The sequence below is a fragment of the Rattus rattus genome, chromosome 11, assembly GCF_011064425.1.
Source record: "Rattus rattus isolate New Zealand chromosome 11, Rrattus_CSIRO_v1, whole genome shotgun sequence".
In the NCBI taxonomy this organism is placed as follows: domain Eukaryota; kingdom Metazoa; phylum Chordata; class Mammalia; order Rodentia; family Muridae; genus Rattus; species Rattus rattus.
In genome coordinates, this window is record NC_046164.1 from 58892407 (window position 1) to 58916881 (window position 24475).

Consider the following 24475-nt stretch of genomic DNA (forward strand, 5'->3'; position numbering starts at 1 on the left):
TAGTGACCATGAAAACAGAGGTCTTTAAGGGCAATATACATCCTCAGTGGACAATATGGAGGACTTACCACTTAGTATTAGTTCTCGTTCAGTTTCCTGTCAGGTTCAGTACTTTGGGTTCAGTCTCCATCACTGGAAAAATGCTTATAAATAAAATACATTCCTGAAGCTGATGCCAAAGAGTTTAGGTGTCCTTCTATGTGTACAATGAGTGTTATGCCTCAGTCTATGGAGCTGACAGCTACTTACCCCTGATACATGTGAGTTATGAAGTATTTGTACTTTTATGAAGAGGTTCTGTCTCTAAATACAAAGTTGTTAAGGTTCATCCTTGTGTAATCTGTCATAATTTCATTCATTTTAATGTCTCAAAGTGTTAAATTGAATACATAGCTTACATTTTTATATCTAGTTCACAGTTCACCTACATGTTGGTAAATTTCATCTTGCAAAAAATAAACTGTTTTAGTTAAAAAAATTATAAAGAAAGGACATAATGAAAAATATTCACACTTAACTCATTCTGAGTATATCAATAAGTAATATTAAATATATTCATATTATTGACAACCAATTACCAATACTCTACATTTCATAAAATCAAGATTTCATAGCCATTATACACACACACACACACACACACACACACACACACACACACACACACACACAATGTCTATACATCTTTTCTCCTGTCCTTGGCAACCTCTGTTGCCCCTTGAACTTCCGATAGTTATTATTACCTGCATAAGATTTACCCAAATGTAGTTCAATCATGTTTTGTCATGGAGGAGAGGATGTGTCACAAGTACCTTCCCCTCCTGAGAATTTTCGCATAGATAATGACTCCTAGAATAGAAAGAATGGGGAGGGGCATGAGAGGGGTTCTTTATTCAGTGTTAGAGTTACCCTTAAGTCGCCCATTTTCCTGTAAACAATCACTCAGCCAGTACTCTATTAAACCACTACTCTATGGCTACATTTGGAAGGATTTATTTATTTATTTATTTATTTATTTATTTATTTATTTAATCTATCCATAGTTCACTAAAGTGAACAGATATTCAATTATATTTCCAACAAAAGTTACAAACATTAATAAAAATCTGTTTTGTTTTCACACACACACCTTTTGCTACAGATGTTGAGTCCAACTCTCACTTTATAGGAATTGACCAAAATATAATTCCCATCATATATAATTTCATGATAGCAGCCAATGCAGATAGACTAGTACTATGAAAATTACTGGACCACGTCCTATTTTCTGCCTCTATGATTTTGACTACCCAAGGTACCTCAGACAAATGGAATAGCACAGTATTTATTTTTAAATTTCATCCATATTATTCTTTTTAAGATGAAAAAACATTTCACTGTATGAATAGAAACATTTTTATCCATTCTTTCATGTAATTTCATTTGCTTTAACCATAATTAACTCATAAAATAGCTTAAAATTTTTATATGCTACAAAATCCTCCAGATATACAAAGGATCACAAAACATATATCAGATCTTGAAAATTGTCAGTGTTGTCCCTTTGAAGGCCACAAAAAATGTGAAAGCATGACCAACTGTGGTCATCAACTTGTCCTCTGGATTGCCTGAAAGTATGTTTTCCTGAGGCTCAAGTGCCAAACACACACTATCTCTAGCGCCAGTACAGTACAGTGGTCCCTTGAGGCCACCATGGTCACTAATCTTAAAAAGTAAGTCCGTGTCACTTTATTCCACATCTGTGACATGACCTGAAACCCACCTGCAGATATTCATCAATGGGTTTGTTTCAGTGGCTTTCCACTGGAGCCATATTGAGCTACACAGTCGGCTCTGGCCAGGATGGATGGCAGTACTTGATGTATATTCTGCAGACTATGTCGAGATTAATGCTTCGAAAGCAGCATTCCAACACAGTGCAACCTCAGCACTTACAGAGAGCCAGCCTGCTGTGCAGCTCAGCTCACAGACTTTTTCCTTATATGTCCTTTTATGACAGTTTTACTCCACTACATCTGTCTCCCTCCATCCCCATTTTATTCATCCTGCTACTCCCATCCCGACACTTGCTGCCTAATCATTACTGTTTAGGTTCTCAGTCTCTCTTTTGCACCCTGTGAAGGAAAAACCACACCATGGCTTTCTCCAACATTCTGTGCAGCATTAAACTTCAGCTTGTTCTCTCAGCTGTCCTCTGTTCTTGGAAATTTTGAAACTCAGGGACCTGAGAAGTGAGAAACTATATTTCCCTCAACTCTGCCATTCCAGTATCTCCTAGAAAATCTCTAAGAACAACAATGCCAACCAACCAGAGCTTCTAGGAACTAAACCACTACCCAAAGACTATACATGGACTGACCCAGGGCTCCAACTGAATAGGTAGCAAAGGATGGCTTTGCTGGACACCAATGGAAGAAGCCCTTGGTCCTGCCAAGGTTGGATCCCCAGTATAGGGAATTGTTGGGGATCAGGGGGGTAAGGAGGGTGGATGGGGATTGAAATGCCCTTATAGGAGGGGAGGAAGAGTGTCTAGGGGACTTATGGATAGGAGACCGGAAAAGGGAATAACATTTGAAATGTAAATAAGAAATACTCAATTAAAAAAATTAAAGAAAATCTCTCAATGTCTTCTTTAATGCTTAACACATTTTCACCACTGACACTCACAATCATAATCTTTCTCATCCCTTCATTCAGCTGCTGTTGGCATGACATCAGGTCTCAGTTACTTGTTATTACTGCTTTCCTTTTCTCCAGTCTTTCTTACACCCCTGTTATTTCACTGACATGACTTTTCTTAGCAAGGGTTGCTCACAGGTCTATACCCCAACAGTTACGTCAGGAGACACTGAAAGAAACAACTGCCTACCATCACCATTGGAGGCACCTCAGAGAGAAGCTTAGCAACTTTGTGTGTCTTCTATGAGTAAAATTTATAAATTGCTCATTTATTTCATCCTTTTGTTTTTCTACTCTCAGTTTGAGCTACTCAGATGTGGATAGAGCTGTGATTGGAGCCAGCATTAAACATGTTATACATTGTTATGAGGCAGATGAGACAATTTTATCATGACCACTATAGCTAAAGCCAGATAAATTATATTATACAGGGTTATGACATATGATGTTATACCATTCAATGCAGCATTTTACAGACCTGATATTTTAATAACAGCTATTTAATGAATATATGCATAGCATTAGTTTTGTCTGAATTACTTTCTCATCTGGTCAACAGCATATTTTCATGCATTTTGTTTTACAAATAGAAATTCCTAGACTGCAGTTTGGAAGAAATGGTGTCAATCTGATATGAAATTCAAAACGTTACACATAAATTACTTTATATACATTTTAAGTGAAACATCTTGGACTGCCAATGATCAAGAGGATAATGTTTTATGGGTAATAACAATGCAGGAGTTCCTGCACGGAAGTTTGATTGCCGGTTTCTGTTGTATGTCTAGACAAGTCAAAGGAGTGTATGCCATGGTATCCCTAAGTGAGGAACTTTACAGTCGAGAAAGCTTCAGAGGCAAGAGCTTCACTCGAACTTCCTCCAACTGTGAAGTGGTTCAGACCACCCAGGACGAATTCTTCCACCTTTCCTAGAATAGGTCATGCAACTTTCATTTAAGACATATTTTCCTGTACTTAGCAGGAACAGTCTCATCTCTGAGGAACTGATAAACTGCTTACAAAGACCCTCACAGAGATCTACTGCATCGTCAAAACCAGCCCAAGGTAGGCAGCTTTCATTGCCCCCTCTGGTCCTCATTTTTCCAAAATAGTCCTGTCTCATAAAAGACTTGGTAAATAATCTTTTTGTTATTATTGTTATATTCTACGTGGCCTTTAGTCAAGGTCACCTGTAGTTCAAGCTGTCTTCACATCCATAACAATCTTCCTACTTTTGTCTCACAAGTGGTGGGGTTATAGGCAAGACTCCATATGTCCAGTTATATCTTTAAAATCTATAGCATGTTATAGAATCCTAGCCTTGAACCCGAGATGAGAAGACTAGTAAATTACTTTCCAAAAAAAAAGTCACAAATAAAATACATTTCAGTATGATCCAGATGTACTAACTACAGTGCCTGCTTTTAAGCAGCATGCCATATTTTCTTTACTCTCATTCAAAATTCTTGAATCACCATGTACATCCTGTGCAATGAGCTGATGTTCAAATGCATTTTTGCATTGTTTCTTCTACTATTTTAAAATCAGACGATTTGCATGATTCTGTTAACTGCATCATAAAACCGTCATGAATAAATGACAATAAACAATCGCCTGGCCTCTTTGGGACTCCTTCTAAATTCTCACTGCTGGTTATGAAGAGTGTGAAAAGAAAAGGAGAAATCTTCTAAAATCTGGAGCAGTTTGAAAGGTGAAATTCTCTACTTAGGAGTAAAAATTGCACTAATTCTCAAATTTTCGGTCTATGTACCCATGTTGTTCAAAAGCATTTCTTAACTGAGGAGGCCTAATGCATATATAGCGGTTAGGTTCTCCATGTCGGAAGTGTAGAGAGATATAAATACAAAACTGAGGGCCTTCTGTGTTGATGGAAATGCCTCCTGTTAGAACCCCCAGCTGGCAGCAGAGATTACTTGGTCCCCAGGGTTTCTGTTTTTGTTCCACTTTGAGATTCTGATGGTTCTTTTTCTATCATGTTTGCTCAGTAATGCAATAAATAAGATTTAGAAAATATTTTATTTTTCAACAGTTCATTAGTTTTAATGGGGTATTTATTCAAGACAAGTGGACCATTATGCTACTGGAATTGAAAGTTCACCATTTGTATCAGAGCCCAGTCACCAAACACCTGGTAGCAGAGAAATAAGGACGTTTATCTGTATAATTTTACATAAGGGGACTATTTCACTATTCGGTGGACAAAAGTGACTCCCCTGAAGGTTACATGTATATAAGGAAAAACATTCCATCTTGCCATGCTACTACCATCTTCTAAATCATGTTTTCTGCTCTTTCCCAATTTTCTCTACTTCTGTGTGTCAATCTCAAGCCTAGAATGTACATATTTCTTAATCACCCCAAACCATCATTTTAGATTTGACCACAGAGCTCACGCATAAAACAATAGTAATGAAGAGAATGAAAAACTGACTTTGTCCCTTTTAGTGGCCTTGTCCGTACTATTTTCTTTTTTAATAATTAAAATTTCCTAATAAAGGAAAAAACTTGATGTTCTTCTACATTTAACTATATGCTTATCTTACCAGAATTTCCTTAACTTATTTAAATTTTAATATATGTATTATCAAGTTAGAGGCTGTGTTTTACATTTGGACAATATCTTGTTGCATTATAAATATATGCTTATTCAAGCATTTTCCATGAGAGTGAAGAAAACATGGCATAGTGGATAAAAACAGACTCTAAAGATAGCTTGACTTTATTTTAACAGAATAAAATAAGATTAAACAGAACTGTATTGTTAAGTTCTATAACTATAAAAGAATAACGTTACAGATTCAATTTACAGCACAAACTAATATTTCCATTTATCCTGATAGGCACATGGGTATAAAGCACCTAACACCTGTATATCACCCATTCGTGCCTCCTCTGTCGTACGTGGAGAACCTGTGCTGAAAATGTGCTAATAGAACTGTTGGGGATCCTTTCTAATGCTTTGAACAATCCGGCCCCCAAATTGGGGATCTGCTTGTCCCCAGTTGGGTCGATCAAATAAGGAGTCAACAGTCAATGGCTGGGCAGGTAGACTGAGTCAGGACTTGAAGATTTGTGTGGGTTAGGAACTGGGAGGAAGAGAGAACGTCTCAGAGGAAGATGGATCAGATTTAGAGCAACAGAAGAAAATTCATCTAAAATGTAGGTGGAAAACGCAAGTGGACCTATGGGAGGAGCTGCCCAGAAGGTAATAAATGGGACAGCAAAGATAAAACAGAATTAGGTGTTGAGCCAGGAGCGCTGGATGGAAATGTATTCTAGCTGGGTGGAGGATTAGAACTGCCCAGCCTTTGGGCACGTCAAGGCCAACTAAAATTTAATTTTGTGTGTGTGTGTGTGTGTGTGTGTGTGTGTGTGTGTGTGTGTGTGTGTATCATTTGTATCCAGACAGCTTCTGGGCACGTGCGTGTGTACGACCAATCTGGACAGGAGCACAGAGCAGTTAACTATTTACTGCTATAAGAACACTCCGTAACACATTCTCCCTTCTCCTTATTAATAAGCTAATGGTCACTGAATGGCAACCTCTGTGTGCCTAATTTTTATCAGACTCAAGACTTAGTGCTTGCCATTGTCACTGGTACTGTTTTAAACAGTGAGACTTTTGTTCTAAAGGTTTTTGCCCAGAGATGATGCGGGGGTGGAGTTGGGTGGGGGGGTGAGCCTATTGCAAGCAGAATAGATATTAGTAAGATGTGGTTTCTGGGGACCTCCACATCAAAGCTGTTAGCTGATTTCCAGAACTATCTGTGCATTTTACGGTTATTCAGCAAATCACTTCTCACACTAAATAGATCCCTCGTGCCACTTAAAAAGGCCATGGCATTCATTTCGCTCTCTTTCACAGAATGGAGCAGCTTGTCGCATAGATGAAAAAGAATTTAGTTGTGCTATCAGTGGCTTTTACCCTCTTTTTATAGGTTGATTGGAAATTTCATAGTCATGATGCCCTTTGCCTCTTTTTCTTCTTACTTTTAAAATCTGTTTGGAAACAGCTTTCATTTCCCCGCAGGTACATAAATTTGGGGACTGTTTTCCTGTACAGGATATATAAAGGTTGAACTTGGATTTCGCTAACAAACAAGAACTCAGCACGTTTCTTTCCTGGTGATTTTTTTTCTTTCCTTTCAATAATTTGTCTACAATAAATGTCTTCCCAATCCATAATGGAGATAAACAATGGATAGATAGATGATAGATACATAGATGATACATACATACATACATACATACATACATACTACATACATACATAGATACATAGTTGACCGGCTAACTCTACATATTTGTGTATCCTAAAATTATTATAGAAGGCCAAACGAAAATGACCTCATGTTATGTAACCTATCATAGTCTTTGCTATTAGTCCCACGGAAGTATGGAATGAAAATGTCTATACGTATATACGACATTGTATCTGTGTTCTAATGTGCTTCTATACGGAAGAACATACAGACTAGAAAGCCAAAACCAGACTTTTGAGAACAACTCTGACAAATCTTCCTGGAGGACATAATTGGTGATTTATCTCTAAGAACATAAATTACATCCAGACCTTTAAAAGGTACCACTCTCACCTACTATCTCTGCAGCCTGGCTCGCCCCCCTGCTGACCTACTGTGCCTGATAATAGCCTAACAACACTGATTGATTCTGAAGGTTAAACCACCAGAATAAGATTCTCACTCCTCCGATCACTTCATTTAAAAGCTGTTTAAATGGTTTCCAAGCAAATTTCCTAGGACTAATCAGCTGCTCTGTGAGTAGAATTAGCTTTGCTCATGTAAGTGCTCTATCTTGAATTAAATATGGGGGTAATTGACTTAAGATTGCTTCTGAGGTATGCTTCCTTTTATAACCATATTCCTCCTTTGCAGTATATTCAGAATACTAAATTGATGTAGTAAAAAATAAAAAGCCTTCAGGTTTCTTCAAACAAGAGATATAGTCTGGCCACTAATAATTCACTCCTAAGCAGACATTTATATCTACCCCCACCAACAGCAATGAAGGGCAATGTAATTTTAGATATAGCAAAGTTTTACTAGTCATCTGTGTCATAGGATGTTAGACCAATTGAGACATTAGCATAAAATATAAAATTAAAAACTTAAATGGTTTTTCACAGGTTTTGTGAGCTCCCAACATTTAAAAGTTATGCATGGTCAGTAAAAATCATATAGTTTAATGAAATTTAATACCTCTTAATATAACTTTATGAGGTCTACTCTGATTTCAGCCGTAATTTTTGTAGCAGACACAACATGCCACTTTGCCTAGAATGTATGTATACACATTGTTTTTCTGCAAGCCCAGATGATTTTTTAAAAAAATAATGAAGTCATCAGAAAAAAATGGTTATTTTTTTACTTGTTATTCAATTTTTGAGGAAGTTTTATTGAATCCAAGCAATAGTTAAAATTTTCCAAACATTTATGCATGTTTAAGATATTCGACCAACTTTATTGGAATCTGGAACAACCATAAACCAAAAGTAGTCCTCAGATCATTCAAAAGCTTTTACTCAGATATGTCATTTCTAGATTCTTCCACATAGCCAGTAGTGTCAAACCTGACAGAGGCCATGCTGGCTTTGTGCCATATTCTCATGAAAGGATGCTATTTTGGAATGTTTTCCAGCTTCTTCCCAGAGGCTCAAAGAAAATTTCAGACATATTGTCTCTTGATTGGCCCAAACCATTTTAGCTTAAAGAGTGCTTTCTGTGCCTGAGTTCCTATTATGGTCTTTGCCAGGAAGATCCCATCTGCTTCTGTGTGTGCCTCTTCCTTGCACTTCTCTTGACTTAGCCTTTCCTGAAACATAGACTTCAGTGACCTGTGACACCAGGAAATGCCAGTTTAGCCTGGTAAATTATCATTTTCACAGTGGACTTAGCATTTCCAGCAAAGAGATTTTGTTTTTCTTCCTGCCTCCTGTCAGGAAGCATGGTTTGTGGTGGATTTAGAAGTTCAGGTTGATTACAGAATATAATGATAGGATGCCCTCAAGTGGTGACATTTACATTACCCAGAAATCTCTAAGTGCATGAAGAATGCTTCCTATAGCCTCTTCGGAAGTACATCTGCCCTAGCAGCTCATAAAACCAAGAGAAAGAACAAAGTGAAAAGATACTACGAATACTTGAAAAGAGAAAAAAATATACTTCACTAGAATTATATTTTACTCAAATTCAACTGTGTGTGTGTTGGATTTATAGATTTTAAAATGAGCATACTTCAGTAAAACTGAGATCCTACCAGAGAGCCATCCTCAACTTACGTTCAGAATCATATTTTAATGAATGCAACAAAGGAGCATGTAACATTCTATTTCCCATGTACCTCTGTATCAATGATAACCCAACTAAAAGACTACCTTGAATGATAACCCAACCAAAAGACTACACAGAATTTGTCTGTGATCCAAGTGTGTGACCAATTCTGTATTTCATTCTAAGTACACAGCATCCCAAACTTTGTTCTACCACTGATCCTTAACACAAGCTTTTCAAAACACACACACACACACACACACACACACACACACACACACACACACACACACACATTCCTTGAATCTTTTGGCTTTTTAGATGCTTCCTCAGTCTGGCATCACCTTCATTTCATTGAAGTAATAAACGGTTTTCACCTAATAAGTCTTTCTAGGAAAAAGAAATCTTTGATGTGGGAATGATGTAAATGGATATATAAAAATATTAGCTACCTTCCAATAATCGAATGCAGAAGTACAGTAGTAGAAAATGAAGGTAAAAAATGACATCAAGAACCATATAATTCCAAAGGATTAATAATTTTAAAAGTGTTTATCCAAAAGTCAGACAATAGTTTTAGAATAGTCCAAAGAGCTAAAAAGTGGTATGTGACAGATACAGATATTTACTATTGATTCTTTTCTTGAGTGAGCAAAAATGTATGAATTTAGCTAAGAAAAATCCTAAAATTTTGTCACATTTTTAGTTGTGTATATTGACATGCTCAAGACATAACTCATGACAGAAGTCTTGATTTATATTTCCTGACTATGGAACTACCAAGTATATGAGCAGTTTGTCCTTAAACATCAAATCATATACAGGAATGTGGCTGTGAACAACATGGAAATGAGAGAGCATCTGGGTAATTTAAATGATCAACAAAATAGTTAATTAGAAAAAATCATCAGCATATCTGAAGTAGTTTACAAAGGATTGCATTTTTGCCTTCCCTGTCCCAGTTTCAAGTCTATACACATAGGAACAATCATATAGTTTCTCATTATAAGTACTTTCAAATGTATATCAGAGGGCCCACAGGAATAATTTCTGTTTTTATATATTTGGTCTCTGTCTTTGGCAGAACTAGAATCAACAATATAAATATTCTCATTCAATTACGTTCAGTGTATGCTGTACACTGGGTGAGGAATATCATTACACTAAAATTATAGCTAATTACTTCCTTATAAATTATGTTATTGAATAGTTATGCATGATGAGAAGAAACTTTAAAAATATTAATTTCTCCTCAGCATTTTGACTGCTGAAGAAATGAGACTCTCTCTATATCAAAAGACAAGATTTTGCATATTTATTTAGATAAAATGATGGTTAACTTCATAGGTCAACTATGGCTGATTCACCTACTTACATATATAGGCAAAGATTTATCTGGGCATGTGGTTTGGATGTTTCCCTTTAAAGCGATGTATTTAGAGTAAGTTGATTGTCTTTCCATAAGTGAATATTGGTACAAAAAAAGTAAAGAGTCTCATCCAATTAGTAAGAACACTGACTCTCACTGATAGAAAAGAAGAGTCTCATAGACGATGACCTTGACCTGCTATTTATCCTTCACTGACTGACAGTCTTATCAATCAAGCTGTGACTCTTCCATATGCAGACTGTAAGTCTACTGACCTCACTAATAGAGCTTTGACCCACACATCCACAGCATTGACACTGACTGCTTAAAATTAGTCCTTTTAGCTTTTATGCACATGCTATTAGTTTGTCTTTCTGGAAAAAAAAACATATTTTTAAATTAGTTCGTTATTGTATAACCAACTAATTTATAATTTATATTGATTACAAAACCTGTATGATTGCATTAGTACAAATGTTCTTATTAAACCGTGAAAAAACTAGCTAATAAATACACATTCCAATTGGTACTTTATTGCTGAACAATAATCTAGAATTTATGTAAAGGGAGAGAAATGTTATAAATAACTGTCTTCTAAGTTGGTCAGTCATGATGGTCTCAGGTGGTAGCTTTGTGTTCAGTTCTCTGAGTTCTCAGTACAGTCAGACTGGGACTATATTTAGAACATAAAGTAAGTGTAACATTTGACCTACCTGGGAATGTTTGTACGTGTGTGTGTATCTGTGCAGTTATGTGCAGTTATGTGTGTGTGTGTGTGTGTGTGTGTGTGTGTGTGTGTGTGTGTGTGGTGTGCGCGCCCTACTTTTAACTTTCTCACGGCTGCATAGCCCCTGAATTGTCATGGTATTTATAGCTGCAAAAGTGCTCAGGTATGTGCTTTCTGGATAAAAAGTCAAAAACTACCGGATATTTTGTTATTGAGTTCCCCGGGAAACACCATAAAATTTTGTGTCGAAAGTTTTCTTAGTGGAAATGGTCACAGAAGAAGTCATAGTTTCATGAAGAAGAGTTGTGGAACTTTACTTCTCAATGAAAGAAGGATCAGAAACTTTACCGATATATTTGAAGAATCCTATGCTCTTCTTTCCAGCCCTTTAGGGAGCATTAAAATAAAACAAATAAATAAAAAAATTCCTTGTTTTCCTTTAATACTGGCTTCTGAGACAGTGAAAGAAAACTTTACTAAGCTTTGTCTTCAAAATCATTAAGGAAACTATATCTCCCTCAGCCCATCATTACAAGTCACCCAAGAAGGTGTCATGTTCTTAGTATCTTGTACATAATATTTTGTAAGTCAATATCAAACAATGTAAAATTATTTCCTGAACTCAGGAGATTAATATCTAATTGTTACATAGATATATGTTTTATACATATATATATGTGTATGTGTGTGTTATATACATATAATTGTTATATGTGTGTGTATAATATACATTATGTTATATATTATGGAACATCACATATTTATGAATAGATAATGTATAATTACATATTATATAAATACATAATAGTGAGTGTGTATCATCTCTTTTGAACCTGCTTAATACCTATGAGAGGATATTTATAAAAGTATCTTTTATTTCCCAGATATAATTGTTTTCTTAGAGGTTTACTGTTGAGTCAACTCAGTCTTTCCGTTTCTTTCTGAACTCTGGATGGCTAGTTGAAATCAGTTGTTCTGCCTCAAACTCCTCTTCAAGCAGACTATTTCAAACTGGCTTCTCTCAGCTTCCCACTGAATTGCTCTGCGTGCGCTCACATCAACTCTAACAATCTGGTTTTGTGTTCTGGCTCCTTGCAACCAAATGAGAAGTCAGTACTGCCTTCAGGCTCTGTGTGCAATGGCATAAGTCTACTTGCTGCTCACCTGTGGAAATTCTATATACTAATTTACTTCTTCCTCTCTGTCCTCTGAGTGCTTTATAGCATTCAGGATTCTAAGACACAGGTAGAGAAAAATATTAGTGTAGAAAATAAACACAAACTTAGCAAAGCAAGCTCAGGGCAATGGAAAGAAATTATAGGTCTATTGTAAACAAAGAATTATATAGGACCCCCAAATGATAAGATTCTAGAAAAGAGAGACTCTGGGTGAACTTACAAGAGAGGCAGAACCTTCTGAGTCCATATTTTAGAGATTTCCTCACAAATTATAATTCTACTTCTAACCATAACTTCACATTCCCAGTGAAAAAGCCCAAAATAAATAACTCATGTTTTGATAGATGTTAAGGAATAATAATATAAAATACTATTCAGTTCTTTCCACCATGCAACAGTTGACCACTGGAACAAAGATTACACAACCAGTCTTAGTCCCACCAAGTGGAAAGGAAGGATATTCCCCTCATTGCTGCTGCTCTAAACTAATGTGCCAGAAGAGAAATATTGTGGAGATCACACTTCCTAGACACTGGTCCATGGAAGGCATGAGATTAAACCAACAGAACATAGATATTTGCCTTTTCTTCATATTTTATGACCACATCATTGGATTACAAAAGAAGAGATTCAAGACGCAGACTGTTTTCACCCAAGGGTTTCTTTAAAATGTCTGAATATGTCAAGGGATAAATAATAAATAAATGACATTAAGTAAATCAAATCTTTAGGTACTCATAGGTTTAGCAAACTTTAAACAGCATGATTCTCATCTAATTTAATGTGTGTGCTTACGAGTACCAACATATGCACCTAAATTTCTGTCATCTATCCAATATAAGTAGCTTTTAGAAAACGTAGAAAGCACGAGATACTACACACCTGAACAAAATACCTCAGAAGAAAAAGAAGCAAGCATCATTATGGCAAAGATCTTAAAATTACCATATAGGGGACACAAAACTATTATAATGTATACATTCTTGGTTCTTATAAAATTAGGGATAACTACAAAAACAAACACAGTGCAAGAAATTGGAAAATGTTAGAAATATAACTAGAGAACACAAGGAAGAGTGTGGTTGAGAAATAGTGTGGATACTAAAATTCAGACATTAGAAACCTCCCAAACTCAGAGGTAAAGACCAAAACGAGCCAGGAAACTTAGGAAAGAACATTTAAATGTGAAAACTACGCAACATGCATAATTAAAGAACAATTATAAAAGAAAAGAGCTTAAAAATATGTGTAGCAGTAATGGCCAGTAAGCTCACAGAACCTGTGCTAAACAAGAAAACACGGTCCATGAAGCTGGAAAAAAATGCAGAATAGAGACAAGCTCTGAAAAGACCGATAGCAAAACATTATGAGGACAAATAATAATCACCACTGATGTCTGTTATTTAACCAGAAAAAAAAGGAAAATTAAATCTATGAAAGAGGCAAGCTGTCTGGGAGTAAACACAGTATTTGCAGGTAGAAGAGGAAACCTACAGAGCCGACTTGTCATGCCAAGAAGCAAAGAATAAAAAAGGGACAAAAGAGGGAAACAACATCCTTGAATTCTGCTCTCACTGAACCATCTTTCAAACATAACAGAGAAATAGATTTTTTTTTGACAAATAGACATTGAAAGAATTCATGATGCATATAGAATTACCAAGCTATATTGCCAAATTTCTTTATGTATGAGTGAAATGTATAAATTCCGAACTGTATATTCATAAAAAGAAAAGAATTTTGAGAAAGAATAGATGATTAAACAACTAAAATAATTCTTTTTTATGTATTACATATGTAATTATATGTGCATCTGTTTAAAGGTGCACATGTATATGTAGGTGCTGGTGAATGTGTGTGCTAATATGTGAAGGCCAAAAGTCTCCCTGGAGTATCATTTCTCAGACCCCATTCAGCTTTTGACTTAGTATCACTGACCTGAAACTGAGCGAGTAGGTGAGAGGTGGCCAGGGGTCCCAGAAATTCTCCTACTTCCATCTCCCCAGCACCAAGATTATTGCAAGCATGCACTACTTTGCAAAGCTTTAAAAATATTTTTTTCTGTTCATATCTATTTAGGATAGCAATGACAGTGTGTTGTATGATGACATCATCTAGGTACATAAAGTGCTTGAGAGCAATGAGAGAGGGGAGAGAAGCCTTGGGAAAGCTCAGTTATTCATTTCATATATAATACTATTATTTGAAAAATTAACTTCGATATTACGCTGTAGAACAACAAGTGAAGTCTATTTAGGAACATAATCTATATTCCAAAACAGGATAAAACAGAGCTACACATAATAAAAGTAGAGAAGCAGGAAAAAATTTTTTAAAAAAGAAAAAGTAACAAAATAATTTTTAAAAGAACATACTCTTTGTATGCCAGTCAAATCTGCCATATATTGCCTTGATTGTTTTCTTGCTTTAATCCTGCTTACATTTTGACAAAGAGATTACATGGGCTGTGAAATTTAAAATCTGTACTTCTACAATGCGTAAAGTATTGGACATCTGTAGAAAAACATTGTTGTTCTCATATAAAATTTCATTGTCCATATTTCACTTTCATATCCTTCAAATGGTGTTCTTAGTAGCTCTTTAGCACAGCATATAATTCAGAATCTTTTGTCAATTCGGTATTCATTTTCTTCTAGTTCCTCTCTCTGTGTGTGTGTGTGTGTGTTTGTGTATGTGTCTGTGTGTGTATGTATGTATATATGTGTGTGTGTGTGTGTGTGTGTGTGTGTGTGTTCTTTTACCTGTACAAGCACACATTTGAGTAGAATTTGGGATGTTTTTCAATGATAAATAATATTATGTTGGCAACGTTTTAATTTTTTTTTTGTTTTCCTACTTCAAGAAAGATAGGGCTCATTGAAGCTGATTGTCCCATTCTATCAGTAATTTTTTTAATTTTACTCTTAAGGAATTTTCTTGACTTCCTGTTTAAGAAGTGCTTCAAGGCTGGGGAAGTAGTTCACCATTAGAGTATCTGCCCACTATAAGCAAGGTACTATGTGTGATCCCACCATTAAGAAAACGTGACAAACTAAAAGTTTGTACTCTGTGTATCCTGCCTCAAACTTGATCTCATGTTTTGTTTCAAAGATCCATAAGTCTTTTGCAAGATCTAGAAATACAGACATGAGTACAGGTTTACTCAAAGTTAAGGAGTTGACAATGACTCTAATTCTAGAAGGTATAGGATACACACACACAAACACGTGCATGCCTGCATATGCATGTATTCACGTGCATACATGTATACACACATATGCACACACATACTCACACATTGTAATAGAACCATGCAGATAAAAATATATGTTTATAGTTATCTTCCTCTGTTTATATGCTAATATATTTAAACAAAATTTCTAGTGTATTTGTCCAATTCTATAGACCCATCCATGTAAAATCCAAAAAAATATTTTTCAGAATTTTGAATCCAGACCGTTGAAGAAGGAAATCTGATATACAAACTTAATGTTTTTCCTGAATCCTTTGTTCTTGGAAGGTAAAGTTTACACAGGTCAAACTCAATTTGATGGGGTTTTTCAATGCATACTCTAGTATAATATATTCTATTATCAAGTTATGGGACCATCCTCTTCCCAAGAAAGACCTCATTGTATTTAATAATTCACTTGAAGCAAAGATTTACTCTAACAACCTTTATCATCAATTACTTGTGTTCACATCATTCTTTTCTATTAGTAAAAACATCATTTTCTGTGCCCGGCTACTTTTTTTTTTAAATCATAAGGTTGAAAGTCATCTAACGTATTACCTATGTGAGTATTTTCTGATTGCTTAGTCTGATTTTACAGTGTGAATATATTCAAAGGATATGTTCTTTTTGGAATAACAATCAGTTCTATGGCTGTCATTAAATGACTTGTGCCAATGAAAATACACAGAGACCATGCTTTCTGGCCAGTTTCTGTCATTATGTACCTTGGTATTACTTCTGGTTCCAACAGATATAGAAGTGACAGTAGGATACAGTCCTGTCCTATCCCAAATCTGATCTTTCTTACTAGTCCCTGTTATTTGACTTGCCTTATATTATAGTTCATAAACCAGTGCCGTATCAATAACAAAGCTGTTACCACACAGAAACAATAACAAATGCTTCCAGAAAATCAATTTGCTGTTTTATAAAAGAATTATCAAAAGACCACAACTCAGCATAGGTTTAAATCTTCTAAGACTGTTGGGTGGTCTTCATAATCCAAGCTCACACACACCATCATTTCTCATGACCCATTATGATGGTTATATTACATTTCTTCTTCTAATAGTATAATTGCTTTTTGCTAAAGCATTATAATTGCTTCTAAATTAAGAATATCAACTTCATTTTTAAATGCAGAATAAATATTTATGGAGCTATTAATTATTAATCATGTTGTATTATTAATTAATGTAAACAGTATTAAATTCAGAATAATAAACACTATTATTATAATTACATTATCAGTTATATTAACAAGAAGAGAAACTAATTAGTCAGTCAGTATTTTCTTATTTTCAACACTCATTTGCTTCAAGCAATTTCTTCATTGTTTTGAATAAAAGCATGTAACAGGCACTTGGTGGTCTGTTGCAGTGAAATTTTGATGCAGCAGAGCTCTTACACAATAAATCTGCATGAGTGTATTAACAAGCTAATGGTAGCTATAGATTTATGCAAATCAAATCCAGATGACTTGTTTTCTTGGTCCTTAAATTTTCAAAGTGTCAGTTATTGATTTCTCTTGTCTACCAGGCTTTGTTAGTAACAAGTTTCCCTTTTTGCTATGAAAAGGCATTCTATTTTATCACATTTGGTCCACCTTTGTCCAAGTGTGGAATGATTTAAATTTCATTGTAAAAAGAGCAAAAGTTCATTTTAATATTTTAAATACTCCTAAAGACCACATGCAAGTTCTCTCTCCCTCTCCCTCTTCCTCTTCCTCTCCCTCTCTCTCGATCTCTGTCTCTGTCTCTCTTTTTCCAAATCAAATAAGAAGGTATTACCATAGAATTTCATACTAATTATTTAATTTTATTTTTAATTAGTGTGTGTGTGTGCGTGCATGCGTGCGTGTGTGTGCGTTTGTGAGAGAGAGAGAGAGAGAGAGAGAGAGAGAGAGAGAGAGAGAGAGAGAGTCCACATGCCATTTGAAGGTCAGAGGACAACTCATCAGAATCAATTCTTTACCTTCAGGAGAGAAAGAGAGAGAGAGAGAGAGAGAGAGAGAGAGAGAGAGAGAGAGAGAGAGAGAGAGAGAATCACATGCCATTTGAAGGTCAGAGAACAACTCACCAGAATCAATTCTTTACCTTCAGGTTTGAATCAGTTTTGGGATTAGAACTCATGTCTTCAACTGTGCAAACCAAATGCTTTTCCCACTCAGCCATCTCTCTAGCCCTGACCTGATCATTTAATTTGATGAATAATAAATTGAACTTTCTGAATACTTCAACATCATTTGCATTTTTACTGACATTTCATAGAATGCTTTGCAAATTAAGCCTCAATGTTTCATGCTTAATTTTGAAAGGTATATATGAAAAAAATAACTCTCTGATTCATAGATATACAGAAAATAGATTTTTAAACCTAGAAAATCAGATCTCTAAAGTGAATTTTAACTGTCATTAAGTGATCACTGAGTAACAGTGCTATGTTGATCTGTTTAACACGCAAAAAAAAAAAGGATTAGGAAAAACTCACTATAGCTTTTTGCTGTTATTCCATGTCTACTAATGTGAAAGAAGAGAAACATGGAATTCTGGCTTGTATGATTTCAAAGATGAAGAAAAGTACCAAATTCATACAAAGGATGAGAGTAAAATGGAAATTAGGTGAAAATGTAGAACCCTTTTCTTTAGCCCATGGTCCTGTAAAATAACATTACAGTAATTCTATTATTACTGCAGATAATGCCTGGATCTGCAAGGCAGATGATTTCCTACTTTCACTATAAGTCCTCTACTTACTATTTTTTCCTTCTTGTCCGTGTATTTCATATACTACAAATATCCTTCTTCACTATTCCCCAATGTAGAATGATCCATATTTTAACAGCTAGAGCAGTTGCACCCTAGAATAGAATTCATTATACCCTTGTTTATATCCTCACTCCAGGGTTTGTCTTAGGGGGTTGCATTCTAATCCTTACCTGGTGTTATTAACATACAAGCTCATCTGTACCTGGTGAGACCTTTTTTTTCAAGGCTCTCTGATCTGCATCATCATTATTGTAGTGACAACATAAGAAAAACATTTACAGATGGCAACCCATGTATCCATGAGATAATTTTCTAGCCCACGATGAAGGGCACCATTTCTTCTACAGAAAGCCTCTGCAATAGTAAATTGTGTCAAGTGTGGAAATTGGCAGTCACAAAATATTCCCAAGGATTTTTTTATTAATCTGTCTTAAATAGCAAAGATTCCTCAGAAATAACAATCTAAACCAAGGATAGAGCAAAAGAAAAGATTTAAGTGGTAGATTTTTATGAAAGGATCATCCTCCTAGAATAGGCAGAAATAAGAGTCTCTATTCACTGACAAGAAGACCAGAGCTAACTAAGCTTTTGTGAGATGTTTTTGATTTAAAGATCAAGAATCTCCCTCCTAACCTAAAAAACTGTACTATGAACATTCACTATCATAATTCTTCATTGGCAAATGATTGCAATGATTATTCATTATTTATAATACTCATCACCTACCAAAATTATTCCTAGCATCAGTTTACATGAATTACAGCCTTTCCATGAATTATTGAAGATAACTCTTTCTCAGAACATTACAGTGTTCTGATTTTAGATATGCATTGCAGTACTGTGCTAATATGTACAAGAATATCCTGAGAATGATTGTCCCCAGATTATTAAGCTGAAGTTTGAAGTGTTTGCTAGTTTTATATTCCAGTGTGAATCTCTTTAGCAAGTGTTACTAAGTAAGAAATTTGTTTCCCTCTTATTTTTCCTTGGCTACGTGTAATAGTAGATGCTCAGAACCATAACATCTTTTAAGATACTAAACAAAAAAAAATTGTCAAATGTGTCAGAATTTGTCAGATATGTCCTTAAAATAATATTACTATATTTTCTGCTTTTGATTGTCAATCATTTTAATCAAATACTACTGTAGTTTCTAGGCAAAACCATTTTGCCACTGTGTGATAATAACTTTAGAGAAAGTAATCATAAATTATTTCAAGTCAATATCAGGAACTAACAATCATTGGCCATTAATACTTGTCAACATCGATGGACTCAATACAATAGAGTATGTATTCAGACTAAATACATAAATAGGATACATCGTTCTGTTGTGTACAAGAAGTATACCTCAGCAACAAAGATAGAGCCTACTGCCTCAGAGTAAAGGGCTTGAAAAAGATTTTCAAAGTAAACGGTCCCAAGAAACAAGCTGGAGTAGCCATTCTAATATCCAATAAAATAGACTTTCAGTGAAAAGTAATCAAAAGATCCCAGGGACTAAACCACTACCCAAAGACTATATGTGGACTGACCCATGGCTCCAGCTGCATATATAGCATAGGATGGCGTTGTTCTGCACCTATGGAAGAAGCCCTTGGTCATGCCAAGGATGGATCCCTCAGAATAGTAGAATGTCGGGGGCAGGAAGGGGGTTAGATGGGGAGGGGAACACCCTTATAGAAGAAGGGGAGGGAGATGGAATAGGAGGCCTATGTCCAGGAAATAACACTTGAAATGTAAATAAAAAATCCAATAAAATTTTAAAAAATGGTCAAAAGAGATGGGGAAGGATACTTGATACTCATCAAAGATAAAATCCACTGAGATGAAGTCTCAATTCTGAAAATCTATGCCCCAAATGCAAGTGCACCCGCAATCATAAAGGAAGCTTTACTAAAGTTCAAAACACACATAGAAACTGATAGAAAAATAATGGGAACTTTGATACTACAGTCTCACCAATAGACAGGTACTAAAGCATAAGTTAAACAGACAAATAAAACTAACAGAAGTTGTTATGAACCAAATAGATTTAACAGGTATCTATAAAATATTTCACCCCAAAACAAAAGAATACACCCCTTTCTCTGCATCTCAGGGAACCTTCTCCACAACTGACCACATAATTGGATACAATAAATGATACAAGAATGCAAGGCATTCTATCAGATCACCATGGACTAAGGCTGGATTTCAACAACAGCAGAAACTACAGAAAGCTTACACACCCATGGAAACTGAACAACTCTTGACTCAATGATAACTTGGTCAAAATAGAAATAAAGAAAGAAATGAAAGCCTTTCTAGAATTCAACATACCCCATGGATAAAATGAAAGCAGTATTAAGAGGAAAATTCATAGCACTAAGTGCCTTCATGAAGAAACTGAAGATATTTCCTAGTAGCCACTTAAGAGAACACCTGAAAGGTCTATAACAGAAGGAAATAGGCACACTCAAGTGGATTAAACAGAAGGAAATAGTCAAACTAAGGGCTGAAATCAACCAGTAGGAAACAGAACAATTCAAAGAACCAACAAATCCAAGAGCTGGTTCTTTGAAAAAAAAAATCAACAAGATAGACAAATCCTTAGCCAAACTAATTAAAAGACACAGAAACAGTACCAACATTAACAAAATCAGAACTGGAAAGAGAGACATAAAAATGGACACTAGAGAAATTTAAAAAGACATCTGGTCTTATTTTAAAAATTTATACTCGACAAAACTGGAAAATCTACACAAATTGATGATTTTCTAGACAGATAGGACATACCAAAGTTAAATCAGGAACAAGAAAACTAAAAACTGTCCGACCACCCCTAAGGAAATAGAAGCAGTCATTGAATAATCCTAATAATAACAACAACAACAACAAAAGCCAAAGGCCTCGTGGTTTAGGAGCAGAATTCTACCAGACTTTCAAAAAAGACTACTTACCAATACTCCTCAAATTATTCCATAAGTAGAAATAGAAGGACTACTGCTTAATGAATCCCATGGGGACATAGTTACCCTGATACCTAAACCACACAAAGACCCAACAAAGAAATAGAACTTCAAACCAAATTTCATTCATGAACATCAAAGCAAAAATAGTTAATAAAATTCTCATGAACTGAATACAAGAGCACATCAAATCATCATTTATAATAGCCATTGCTATTGCTTATGACCCTGACAGAGAGCCTTGGGGGCAGGTATAAGAAGGCACAGTCAAGAACACAATGCTGGGAGTTGGAAAAGTGGACAAAAGAAAACATGTTTAATATACAAATTGAGCAAGTCTTTCTACCCTCCACCCAGGCCCCATTGGCCCACGACTGTTCACTCCATGTAGCTGGCACCATCTGATTGGCTGTTCTTCGTAATGCTCTCTGTTGTCATTTGTCTTCAGGTATCAGGCAGGATTTAGGGTTAGTAGGTGTGAAACGCTACTGTTGCACTTGTGTGGGTCACTGTAAGCTGCTGGTCAGGGTTTGCTGACTCATTACTCCTGTACACCTATCAAGTAGGCTTCATTTCAGGGATGCAGGGAGGTTCAATATAGGAAAATTCATCAATGTAACTCACTATATAAACAAGCTCTAAAAAATTACATAATTATCTCATCAGATGCTGAAAAAAAAACCCTTCAAAACAATCCAATCCCCCTTTATGTTAAAAGTCTTGGAGAGATCAGGAATTGAGGCACATACATAAACATACTAATAGCAATATACAGTAAGTCAATAACCATTACCAAATGAAAATGAAATTGAAAGGAAAGTGAAGCAGTCTCACTAAAATCAGGGAAAACACAAGGCTGTGCACTCTCTCCCCATATCTATTCAATACAGTACTTGAAGTTCTAGCTAGAGCAGTAAGAGCAAAAGGAGATCCAAGGGGATGCAGATTGGAAAAGGAAGAAGTGAGCGTATCACTTTTTGCAGATGATATGATAGTATGCATAAGTGATCTCTAAAATTCTACCAGAGAACTCCTCCAGCTGGTAAACAGCTTCATCAAAGAGGCTGGATACTAAACTGAAAGACATTATTAGCCCACCTTTATACAAATGATAAATGTGCTAAGAAAACAATTGGGGAAATAACACCGTTCACAATATCAACAAATACATAAAATAATTTAACCAAGCACGTGAAAGATCTGTATGTTGAGAACGTCAAGTGTGTGAAGAAAGAAATCGATGAACTCAGAAGACAGATGCCCATGGATCAGTAAGAATAACATAGTGATGATGGCCATCTTAACAAAAGAAATCTACAGATTCAATGCAATTTCCATCAGAATTCCAACACAATTCTTCACAGACATGGATGGAGTAATTCTCAGATTCATAAGGAAAAACAAACAAAAAAAAAAATCCCAGAATAGCCAAAACAATTCTGAAGAATAAAAGAACTTCTTAGAAATTAACATCCATCCCTGAACTCAAGTGGTACTACAGAGCAATAGCAATAAATATTAGCAAATCTTTGTCATTGTGAATGTCAATTGATCCTGGACATCTCATTCGCAACAGTGCACCCTCAGAAAAAGTAGAAAATGCTTTGGTTTTATCTATCCTTCATTCATACTTCATCTAATCTAAAATGTAGAGACCAGAAAATGAAATACAACTGGAAAAGAGAGTGAAATGGTCATCCATAAAATCGAATGAGAATATGTAGTTTGCTGCCACGTTTAATTCCAGAAACAGTGACATTAGGGAAACAGATTCCTTCATATATACAACCAAAATGCACATATGTGAATTGAGTCAGAGGCAGTGTCCATGAAGTTTGCTCTTACATTATACTCTAAACTACAATAAACTTTTTTCTTTTAGTAACCCATCCTGGTACCCCAATACCCCAGTTGCTGTGCACATCTGTCTGAAACATTCCTTGCTTACGTCTTTGTAATCCTGTTTTACTGCCTATGATATGAGTTAGAACCATTGTTTAATTTGTGTTATACCTTCACCTACATCTGTAACAGTATTGCAAGATACTATGTGTTTGAAATACTTTAATGAATGAATGGATGGTATCTTATAGGGGAAAATTCTATTCTTTTACTAGAGAGTGATTAAAGCTAGGGACTTATCTCTTCGTGCTATAAGTAGCCTTTCCTGTATACATACATCCCTCATGAAACTCAGTTATATTTTTAAAAAGAAATACTTGAAAAGCCAGAGAAACTATAACCTTTGGAAATCTAAGAGGGGGAAATAAGGAACACATAGTATGCGTCAAGCTGTTAGCTTCTCCCGATGTCTCTATGTCTCTGATTTCCATTATCCTTCTTATCAGTTGTCAGAAAAATCATAGAAAATGACTGATTTTAATTTTTAAAATAAAAACATCTCTCTGATTTAATAAGAAAACCATTATATCTTAAAACATCGACACAAATATGTATTCAGAGACACAGAATATTAGACTAGTGGATCCTTTTCCTAGGAAAAGGAAAGGAAGAAAAATTTCAAATATACAAAGGAGTGAGATTGCTATGTGAAAACAGTTCAAGGATATTGACATAAACAATATAGAAATGTGTTTGTAGAGACCAAAGGGAAGCATTGATATTACGGAAGCCTGAATCATAGGTACCTGTTATATACACTATTACATATTTGAAGCTCTCCAGAAAACAGAGTCAAAAGGAAAACAAAGAAATCCATCAAAGAGATAGATGGAATGGAGAAAAAATGATTTAACACGACAACCATAGTAACAGCTGTCACTTCTACAGTGTGAGAAATGATAAGGTTTCCCTTTGTTATTAATATTTTCAGACTAACAATAAACCATATAAGGTTGGTAGCATTGCTAGCTCTACTGAATGCTAAAAGCGATGGAACCCTGAGAGACTTATTTGCTATTTGCCCAAGGTAGTAAAACCAGGTTGGGAAGTCATTCCATATGGGTCATATTTTCCAACATGGACTAATACTATTAATGAGAATTTTAATAAACATCACTTTCTTTTCCCAATTATATTATTTTAAAAAGTAAGTTATAGTGACACTTACTGATCTATTCTCTGTATTATCATTTTTTTCCTAACTGGCAGGGAAATGTGAAAACTGTATCTTAGCAATACTATTGTATTTTCCACAAAGACTTCTTTTAGTTTTCATGTTATTATTCAGGCTTTTGCTCATCTTCAATTTAAACTTTTATGAATCATACTGTCCTTAGTGGGTTTTTTTAACTTTT